Source organism: Daktulosphaira vitifoliae, unplaced genomic scaffold (assembly GCF_025091365.1).
Source record: "Daktulosphaira vitifoliae isolate Bord-2020 unplaced genomic scaffold, ASM2509136v1 Scaffold_1, whole genome shotgun sequence".
NCBI lineage: Eukaryota > Metazoa > Arthropoda > Insecta > Hemiptera > Phylloxeridae > Daktulosphaira > Daktulosphaira vitifoliae.
The window spans coordinates 71977892-71990147 of NW_026099572.1; positions in this window are offsets into that span (position 1 = coordinate 71977892).

Genomic DNA, 12256 nt, shown 5'->3' on the forward strand with positions numbered 1-12256 from the left:
ATATAAATATCTTTAATTGTCAGCATAATTTTTAATTTTTTTTATATTATTATTATTATTATTTTATATTATTATTACTCGTCATTTGTGTTTTGGAAAGTATTTAAATAATAAGGTTAATTTTTAATAGTTTTTAAAATTTAAGAGCTATAAAACAATATTAAGTTTTATAAAACACTAAGATAAAATAAATTAAGTAATGTACCACTTGATCCACCAGAGTTGTATACTCCAACACCTTTGCTAGCAACTCTTCCTCCGGCTGGCATTCTTAACAATTAATATTGTAATTAACTATTTGTGAATTCTTGTAACTATATAGTGTCGCGATTTTATTAATTTTAGTATCCCCTGTAATTAAATATATTAAGTATTATAACAAAATTATTGCAAAAATATAGTTTCTTAAGAGTCTAGTATATCAAATCTGTTTTAGATGTATAAAATGTAATGCTATTAATTCCAAAGAATGGCTTAAAGCATTTTTTTCCTAAGTAATCATTTAAAACTTTTCTTAGTGTAAGTTAAATAGTCTAGGTTGAATATTTTTCAGAATAAATAAACTGCCATAAGTGTTCTATTGAAGTCATTAAAAAACTCATTTTGTAAATCCTTTCAAACATAAAAAAATTTAGTAATATTTTTATTTTTAAGAATTCAACTTAAGCAATAGCTGCAGTTTTTATTTTTTTACTGTCTATTCACGGAATAGTAAAAATCTTACACAAAGTACAGCTGGAAATTGATTTTTTGTTTCCTAAGATACCAATAAAGTTAAAGAATTCAGAAAAGGAGGATTAGTAAAAAACTTTTTAAGATTTTTATTTTCTCGTTCAATAGTTGAATTCAATGAAGCACTTTTACTCAAGTCTGTGTGACGACAACGGAAAGTTCGTTTCTTTTTACCGTAACTATGCTAGAAGTTTTACTATATAAAACACGCTCTACCTAACTCAGTAAAAATATTATAAAATAGTATACAGTACTTTTAGTATGGTACATAATGTGCACAGTATGAGGTGTATTTTTATTATAACCCATTTTTATGTAAAATGCCATGGTACATTTCTGCACAATACATTCCGCGTTTATTTGTCCCAAATTTTTGAGAGTATGATGATTTGTAAAATGTTTTTTTCAGCAAGACGATAAAAAAGTGCCATTCATTTACGTCCTTTGCATGTCGTTAATATTATTACTATGCAATTTTTATGCGCAGACGACACAGTTGAACGATATTATGTTCAGTATATAATAAGGTAAAAATATAGAACGTCACGTTGTAGAGTGCCCCAGCCATTTATCACGGCACGCCATAAATTCTGTTTGACAGAGATTTCTACTACGGTTACAGTGCTGTCATCGATACCAACTGGTCATTTGTAAACCAAAAGAATATAAATGATCAAAGTTAGGAGAGGAAGCGACGAATGTACTAAAATTCGTACTCTGATACTGCGTATTGTTTTTATTTTTAGTGTTATCGTATTATACTCCAGGGACTGACCAAAATTTGGATAATGTGTCCGTTTTGAAGAGTAGTATTAATGTATTTTACCGTTACATCTACTTTTTTTTAAAGCCATTTTATTTTTTTCCCAAGTTTATACAATATTATTTTTAAAAGTAGAGTAGTATAAAAAATATAGATATTTAGCTTCAATTTTCAATGAAATTCAAACAAATGTTTTCAATATTCTAAAAAAATATCCATATCCATATTTACTAACTAAACCGATGCTATACAATAATAAATTATATTTATTTTTAACAGATATGAAGTTCAAGTGAAGTTTTTGTTTTCCTACCTTCGAAGCACTATTTGATGCAAACGAAATTATTAATTAATAAGTTACTAGTTTTTGGTAAAATAGTTAAAATTTAAGAAAAAAATGCGTTTAAGGTGAATTTGTTTTTGATAAACTTTATGATGATCCACTTATATTAAGTTAATTAAAAATGTTAAGGTACATCGATATTGAAACAATAACAATCGTTCTAAAGGGTTCACGTGTATTTTCATCGTATTAGAAAATAAATATCATACTATTTTTATTAAAATGTAAAAACTTCAAAATAATAATGGTAAAGATTTCAATTTGATTAGACGAAAGATAAATTTTTCAGTTATTTCAATAATCACGAACACATAGTTTTTATGTAAGATTTTTTAATTAGAAAACTATATTCAAAAAGATTTTAACTTGTACCTTAGGCAAAATACTAACGACTGAGCATGTTCTAATGATTTTTCAGACTACATACAGTTTTTAAATAGTAATCAATAGTTTGAATAGGTAAAAGTGATCAGTAATAAAAAGGAAATGTATTGTGAAAACTTAAAACATAAGTTATCATAATGAATTATCAATTAAGATTCCATAAAAATAATTAACAATTGTAGTCATGAATGTTCGATAAGAAAAATATACCTATTGTTGTTATTAAAATAATATAAAATAGTATATACTATGTTGGTCAAGGTTAAATTTTTAACATCATTAATTGTAAGCTTATAATTATAATTAGAACGTTTACTTTACTAGATACATTTTTTCTTTTTACGTTGGAAATATTTATTATCAGATTATAGTAATAATTTTAACTAAATAAAAAATTCCTCTTTTATTATCATAAGCGTAGTTAAATTTTTGAGGGATACTAAATTTAATTTCTCTCCGCTAAATAAAAATGTTTATATAATAATGCATATAATCTTGATAAGCTTCTGAAGGGTCTAATTTGTAAACTGGAGGGCTAAGTCCTCTAGTCTCTCACCTTACGTCTATGTCTGCTATGTGATTCATGTTTTAAAAAAGAAAACATACAATATTTTACACATTATTAAAAGGAAAAGTCTTTCAAAAAATAACAAACAATGTAAATGTATGAATTAAATTAATGATTAAACCAAATTAAAAATAATTAAAATATTGTGTGCCTTAGTCATATTAATATTTTATATGTTCTAAGACGTAAATTTCATAATTAATTTAAGTAACATTAAGATTTAGTAAAGCATATTGATCTTATATTTGCTTTGATGAAATATGATAATTTAAATATATTTTTCAATCCTAAGAATACACATTCTTCGAGAGAAAATACATTTTTTTTTTTTATCTAATTTGATGAGACCAAATGAAAAAGAATATCAATCAAATCTATGTCAAATAACTGCTTTGAAAGCATCGCGACGCAATTTGTATTATTTACAGTTTAGGGCGTGTGATTGTCAATAGATGGACCATTCATAACGATGGTATGAAATAATCGTTACAGTATGAACTGTAGTATATAAGGTATATTTACAAATGATATCCGAAGTTAGAACTACATAATTATTTACACTAAAATTATGACCTTATTGTAATGCGTACACGTGAGCTGAATATATTTGACTATAACTTTTACACAGGATGCTCTGAAGAAAAAACGCAAAGGAAAGTTAACCTTTACCTACATATTTTATATTTTATGATTAATATAACAAAACAAAGAATCATAAATAAATACTATTTTAACATATTTTCTAATGTATAAAGAATAATCTATAAATTATAACATTACAAATTTAAAAGTGGTATTATATATAAGTTGTGGTCCACAACTTGTTAGATTATATTTTATGTGTGAAAAAATTTTATTTTTATAAAACATTTTGCGTTATTATAGACCTTAAAATATAGAAATGTAAACTATATCTTGTAATATCATGTTATAATTTACAACATAATCTTTTATATATGTTCCCTGGCGTCTTTAACCAATTTTTCATTTTACAGTCTAGAAGTAAATAAAATAAAGCATTGTTGATATTCTGTTACTTGAACTAGCAAATTATCATAAGAATCTATTTCTGCATAAAATTTAAGAGCTTGACTTATTCGCAGGTTAAGTTGACACACATTAATTGATAAGAATTAAATAATTTTTTTTTAATTAACTGTACTCTATATTTAAATTAAACTGTATTATTTGTAGTAAAAAGTTCCATTTTATGACAAATGAAAATAAATGCATTAAATTAAAAAAATCTGAAATTAACTTTTATGACATGATTGACTATTCCTCCCAGTTATGCTTTAATAGACTTTTATAAAATACATTTAACGAGTTATTTTTGCAATAGAAGTTTAAAAATTCCTTTTAGAACCTTAAGAATCATTAACATTGTATGCATCTTCAAAAATTGTATTTCAAGTTTAATGAATCAAATAAGGCTTGTCAAAAATGAAGGGTGTCATCATCCTTTCTCAATATAAACTCATGTTACCTTAATAGACGCTCTTTAAATATCTGTAAAAGCTTCCCGTAAAGGTAATGTTGAACTTTTTTGTTTTCTTACGATTATCCAAAGGTTATTTTACATCTGACCCAGATAGTATGACATCAATTCATGTTTATTGTAAACGTTGAGAATGATTGATTAGCCTTTTGTTTAAAAAAATATTAAATTACATAAAATGTCATACTTGTTTCTGGTAAAAAATTATGTATCTACTATTACAAAATAAAAGAAATAAAATTAATTATTAATTACATTGATTTACTTTTGATACTCTATGTTTTTTTTTAATTATTTATTCAAAATTTTAAACTTAAAATAATAATGATACTTGACAAATAATTTATCATTTAATTATTGTGTGCATCAATTTGATTACTCCTAGGTATTGTAAAATAAAAGTAGCAGACAACTATTTTATTGAATTGTGCTAACATAAATATGATAAAAGTTAATGAAAACAAAAACAATATTTTCCTTTATTGTTAAACTTAAAAAGTTTCTTAGATATGGTTGTAAGTTTAAAAGCTGTCAGAAGAAAATTTTCGCCTTGAAATAAATTGAAATGGTTGACTTATTTTGTTCTATAAAATCGAATAAATATTTGACCCTTTATTTAACGTGCAAAATTTGAGTTAAAATGATTTTACATTAACGAATTTAACAATATTTTTTTTTTATAATAAGTCTATTTTAAAATAAACTAAAAATTTATAAAATTGTAATCTAATATATTTTATGACATTATTATAATATAACATAAATATTATTATATAAAGTATTAGTTATTATAATGAATTAATTATTCAATACTTTTGTTATAAAATTATTTTTTTTTTATATTGGATATGAAACACCTAGTGTACTAGTGTCTATCACCTTAAAGTACTTAGGGATATTGTCTATGTGGGTTTCACTCCAAAGATATTCACCTACAACTGTAATCAGTGTTAGCACTAGGTGATATTTGCCGGGCACGGAGAGTCAGTGAGAAAGGAGCGATAAGTCGGTCCACGGTCACCGTGTCTTCAAACGGAACACCAGCGCCGGACAACTAAGTTATCCGTACCGTTCGCCTCTGGTTTGAGTAAAGTGGGTACTTAGGGATAATAAATATTTTTAGTTTTCAGTTTTCTTTGTTCACATTGGTGTAATTACAGTGGAATGTAATATGTAATCCGCAATTTGCAATTTGCCATAATTTGAATTTATTTCTTCATAAAAATACCTGAAGTTTTATTAAAATTGTAGTGTTCATATATACATTTTTTACAAGAACACATTATATGAAAACGTTGTAGATTTTATCATTCAAAAAAATGCATATTGGTAATGAAAATTCCATTTTTGATAAAAAAAAATAAATAAAATTTACTAAATTTTTTTTAACAAATAAAACAATATAATTTCAACCATATTTTACCACAATCACTATAAAAGTAGACATTTATTATAGAAATAAAATAATTTTATATGGTTTATAAGTTCAAACTATACAATTTAAATATATGATTTTAAATATTATTATAAAGGTATTTTTAATAATCACCTAATAATACCAAGTTATCTATTTGGATATATATGGATCAGTGTGCGTCATAGCATAAAGGTGCTGTGATAGTAAATTTTTTTTATCTAGTTGTATCACAAAATATTTAAATATTTTATAAATCCCAGAGTTGTTAATAAAGTAACATTTTATTTTAGAAAAAAATCAATTCTTTCATAGTCGAAATAAAAAGAATATTTGATAACTTATTTGATTATTTAAGCAGTAAAATGAAATTATTATAATTATTAAAATTAGTTTAAAACTTATTTAACCAAATTATGATTTCAATCTCTTATTATTCTAAATATACTATTTATAGTTTTCTTAGTAATATATTAACACGAAATATTTTATCTTTATCATTAACTTAAATAATAATCAATATTGAAACATTATTCAAACACAATACACAGAAAATATATAATATATTATTTGTAATAATATCACATTTTATGTGTTGGTATGCATACAAATGCGTTTATAAGTAATTAAATGCTTTTACTCAAGTTTTTTAAAAGCACTCAAACTAAATAAAAGTTTTAAGTAAATATTATTCTTATGATAACTTCAACTGAAGTATCAAATGGCAATAAATATGAAAATTCTTATTTTAATTTCAATGGTTTATAGTTTATAAAGTTATCAATATTAACTTGAAATTTCAAATAATAAGAACTATGTTATTAAACCAATTTAAAAAAGGAATTCAAAACCCTACCAACAAACTTGTACAAAAAAAATATCTATGATATCCCTTAAGCGTAACTAAAATATTTACATAAAACATGTTAAAATAAATATAATATATGTATTTTAACTTTTCAATGAGTAATATTATATCTCATAAATAAAAAAATTAATTGAATTATTATCATCAGTAAAAAAATTTTCGATATATCTGTTTGAGTAATAAAAGTTTCTGGATATAAAAGAGTAGTATATTAACTAAAAAAAGAAACTTTCATGTTTAAATAAAATAATGGCCAAGTTAAAATTTGAAAAAAGTGTTAAATAAAAAATTAGTTTTACACAATCATGAAAAGTAATATTTAAATAAAGGATAATTTGAAAAAGATGACTTGAGATAGTTTTTTCATTTTACCACTGACAAAAACATAAATTAATAAGTTAATATAAATATGCCTTAGCTCTCATTGTATATTTACTATTATACAATTTAAGAGGTCACAATAATGTTTGAACTTTTGGCCGCTATTCAAAGTAATATTTACAAAAACGTACTGAAGCATGAAATTTAAGACCCTAAGGTGTTAGATGGCATTTCTCTGCTTTTCAATTTTCATATTACGTCTTAATACTTATATTTAATACTTTGGCTCCACAAAAAATATTGCTTCAATAGTTTCGTTAAAAATTTATTCTAAAATTTGTTTTATGATTATAATAATTGATATTAAAGATCTCAATATCATAATGATTCGAAAAGTATTATGCTTTTGATGTCTAGCAATAAAAATGTAGTCTGGAATAAATAAAATTATTATATTATATTCTATATAATAATATTCTAGAGCATGGTAATAGATTAGACATCTATACCACACTTAATATACCATACGTCAATGTCGTAAAAAGGCTTCCATAGGTTATCAAATGGAAAATACACAAACGTTTTAAAATTAGCTATACGAGGATTCAAATGTGATCAATTATGTATTATAGTTGATCTCCTATTATTAAATTAAAAAAATAACAAAAATAATACAGCCACAATATGATGTATTCGAACTCTATTGTGTCAAATTAAAATGCATTCAAACAAAACACTGTCTCATTTAATATACAAGCTCTAATTTAATCATAAGTGAATACAAATGACGTATTATAAAGTATTATATTTAACGGATGTGCAATCAACAAGGTTAAAAAAATATAGCAGAAAGTTTATGGGACCTGGTACCAGCCAAACTCGCACAAATATCTGTGTATCGCACTTATTTCTTACTCAGAATATCTTTTAATTTATGTTTGTATTTATTGTGATACCTCACATAGATATAAGATGTGATATTTAAATATTTTTATGAGATATCACAAAATCAGCGATTAAATCATCGCACAATTATTTTTATTGCAAAAAAATTGAATATGAATTTCGCAATAGATTTTATATTTTGTTTTCATCTGACAACTAAAAATTATACGAGTTTAAGTCGAATAAATTGACTAAATCTATCTAATTTTAAATAATTTAATGTAAACCACTAACTTAGATAAGGCAGACTTTCAAAAATTTTTATTACATTTTTAATAAATTTATTGCAGTTCAAATATAAACAATTCGTGGGAAAGTTTTCAAGATTCATCACATTCTGTGATTGGTATTGCAAAAGGCAAGAATAAAAACGATAGAGCAATGTAATAAGCTTTTGAAAATTCTGTTGATAAAAATAAAAATTCTTATTTTAAGAAAATAAACATAATTATTTTTGTTTTATAAAAACACATTTTTTTGCATATTATAACTTGACATTTATTTGTTAACTTTTTAATCTTCAAACGTAAACAGATTTTAAATATGTTTTAATATTCTTTTTTACTTACTTACTTGGGTGATTGAAAGACTATATCTTAATAAAATTTTAAAATATCAACTTTCAAAAAGTCAATATTCAAACTAATTTATTTAATAGAATAAAGTTTATTAATATAAGTTTTAGTCTTTAAAAACAATAAAATAGAAAGGAAAGGTAGATAGGTTACTTTTCCTTAGCTTACTTTATTTGTAAATGAGTTTTAATGAGTTTTAAATTTAAATTTTCAACTTAACTAAGTCGATTTAACAATATGACTAGATAAAATAGAACATTTACAATATTCGTTAACGCTTAAATAATTTTTGTGGCTTTGTTCAACTGAAATTTTACAAAAAAAAAACTTTATGTTGTGTTAAAGGTAATTTCATTACGAACAACTACTATAACCAAAAGTTGAGGGTAAATTAAATAACAAAGGATACCATTGGTATTCCAAAAATGTCTCACTAAATTAATTTAACCCTAAATTATATTATCATGTTTGTGCAACTTATAAATCATACTATACAATACAATCTCAAAAAACACAATTGGATGTTGTAACATTTAAACTTGGGTACAGATAATTTTTTATTTGCCAATGAAAAACATGAGATTAATGTGTAGTAAACTTTTAATTAAAACTAACATTTTTAGAACTGTTTTAGAAGAGCTTACTTAAAAGAATCAAAACAATTTTAATTAATCTTGTTATTGATTAATCATTTAAAAGAATTATTAAAATAGATCAATTAATCAATAGATTTATTAAAACAAAGAACAAATAGATGTAAAGCAAAAAGTTTTTCAATAGGAAATTATTTTTTACTAAATAATGAAGCATATTTACTGCAATAATTTCGATATGATTTCGAAACAAGTACTAAGTGTCGAATAACTTGAATCGTTTGAGAAATGTGCATATTTTAAGTTATTAACGACTTAATAATATTGAGCCGATAGTTTAATGATTTCACTATAAAAAATTTTAAGATAGTATCGACTATTCATAACATCTAAAAATTAAATTAATAGCTCAGCAAATACTTTTATATAAATGCAAATAAAAATTTTCAACTTTTAATAGGGTTTTAGAAGAAAATGACATCATTAATGTTGGAAAATACAAGTTCAACACCTACCGTGAGCTTTGCCTGAATTTTATGAAATTTTTACATACCTTTTTAATATATAAAGAAATTAAATATATTCAAAATCGAATAATATTGTAAAATATTTGATTTTCATAAAAATCAAGTGAATTATTGTACTTTTATTTTCCAAATGATTGACTTTTGATGGTAAAGACCGAAAGCGTTTGTCTTTATATAGGTCAGACAGGAACGTGACGGTATTTTTCCTCACCGCCTTCACTCGGAAAACTAACACACAGTCTGTATTGTTACTTTAAATACTCGATTTCAAATTTCCTACCGTAAACATTGCACACACTATTCATTAAATTACAGTACTTTTTGTAATGAAGCATAATTTTTCTACCATCATTACATATAATATGTTATTCAAATTACATTATATCTTTACATTATTAACAATATACACGAAAATGTATTTCGTGTGTATAGTATTATAAATAATTCATACGGGTTATTTGTATACATTACGTTACATATGGTTAAGATACAATATCATTCTTGTAAAATATACTTTAACATATTTGTAGCAGTGGTGATATTGTACCGAGTTCCACCAGCACGATTATTCTCGTTATTCTGTGGAGAATCATTCGTCTAAGCCTCGTTTTTTGAGCCTAACAAATCCACGTTTACCGGAAGTTTGCGTAGAAGTCCAGGTATTTATTCAGTACCTACCCTTTTTAATATTCGTGATACCGGCTATAACGTTTGTCATTTACAAGTTAATGAGGCAGAGATAAATTTGACTGCTTATTTAAAAAACTTAAAAACAATTTTTATCTTTACTTTTATTAAGAATAAAAATAAAACGACCGATCTCAAATAGGATTCAATTTATTTGTGTGGTAAATACACAGTAATAACTGTGTAGATCTGTTCATCGTTCACGAGAAAATATTGACATTTTTATTTTATCACATCTTTTTACTACCATTATTCTATTCCGCATTTGACTGTTGGTAACATAACGGAATGTGTCTCTGTATAAAATTTAATAAAATACTCGAAAGTCACTCCATTATTTTTATGATTTTGATAACTATTTTTAATCTGCTCTAAAATGTAAGTATAATAAATATAAGACTAGAATTATAATTTCAAGTGGTATTCTTGCTAAAAATGTATATTTGATAAACTTTTTTGGAATATACCATAAGAAAACATGTCTTTATTATCTAAGAGAAAAAATTTTTGAGTAATTACAAAATAATTTGTAAAAAGAACTCTAGTCCGTTAGGCTTGGTTGAACAAGTATACACGTATCGTACATTTTCATTTCCTTGAAAGTAAAACGCACGTATTTATGTCCATGTCAGTAACATACAATAGACACATATGAATTATGATTGCTTGCGTTTAACGACATAAGTGTGTACCAGAATAATACACAAGATATTAACTTAGCTGATGGAAAATTAAAGAATAATTAAATTTATTCATTTATTAAAACTAATTTCACCGTTGTGTTGTAACTAATTAGTTGCTTTACATAAGTAAGGCTAAGGGTAGTTGAAAAATTTAATAAAATACTCGAGAAGGATTTATTTACTACTGTTCAATTATGTACTAAAATTTTTAGGGTTTTATTGTGGGTATGAGAACAAAACAAGCACCAATCTGTAAAGTTGTTATAAAAGCTGTATAAAATGGTACACGTGACATTAATTTGACAAACAAATAAGTATGACCTGCAGGGTTAAGTGAGCTTTACAAAACGTACTAAAACAACTTTAATGGCCATACATAAAACCTTTTATTTTAAAATAGATATAATAAACAATTAAGTATAATATTATATCAAATTCGTACGAGGACATATTTTTATAAAATTATCACTGTTATTTAAATTTTAAANTTTGACTGTTGGTAACATAACGGAATGTGTCTCTGTATAAAATTTAATAAAATACTCGAAAGTCACTCCATTATTTTTATGATTTTGATAACTATTTTTAATCTGCTCTAAAATGTAAGTATAATAAATATAAGACTAGAATTATAATTTCAAGTGGTATTCTTGCTAAAAATGTATATTTGATAAACTTTTTTGGAATATACCATAAGAAAACATGTCTTTATTATCTAAGAGAAAAAATTTTTGAGTAATTACAAAATAATTTGTAAAAAGAACTCTAGTCCGTTAGGCTTGGTTGAACAAGTATACACGTATCGTACATTTTCATTTCCTTGAAAGTAAAACGCACGTATTTATGTCCATGTCAGTAACATACAATAGACACATATGAATTATGATTGCTTGCGTTTAACGACATAAGTGTGTACCAGAATAATACACAAGATATTAACTTAGCTGATGGAAAATTAAAGAATAATTAAATTTATTCATTTATTAAAACTAATTTCACCGTTGTGTTGTAACTAATTAGTTGCTTTACATAAGTAAGGCTAAGGGTAGTTGAAAAATTTAATAAAATACTCGAGAAGGATTTATTTACTACTGTTCAATTATGTACTAAAATTTTTAGGGTTTTATTGTGGTTATGAGAACCTTCCAATGACATATTAAGAGGGACGGGTAGAGAGGACATTAGATTTATACATAGAATATCTTTTGTTAATAAACAATAATATGAATTTGTTAATTATTTTTTCTTATCAATAATATTCTAAGTTTGCAACATCTGGTGCCATAGCTCTCGACAAGATTTGTATTAACAGAGCTATATATTACCTACAATCGTGACTGGAACTATGCTCTTAC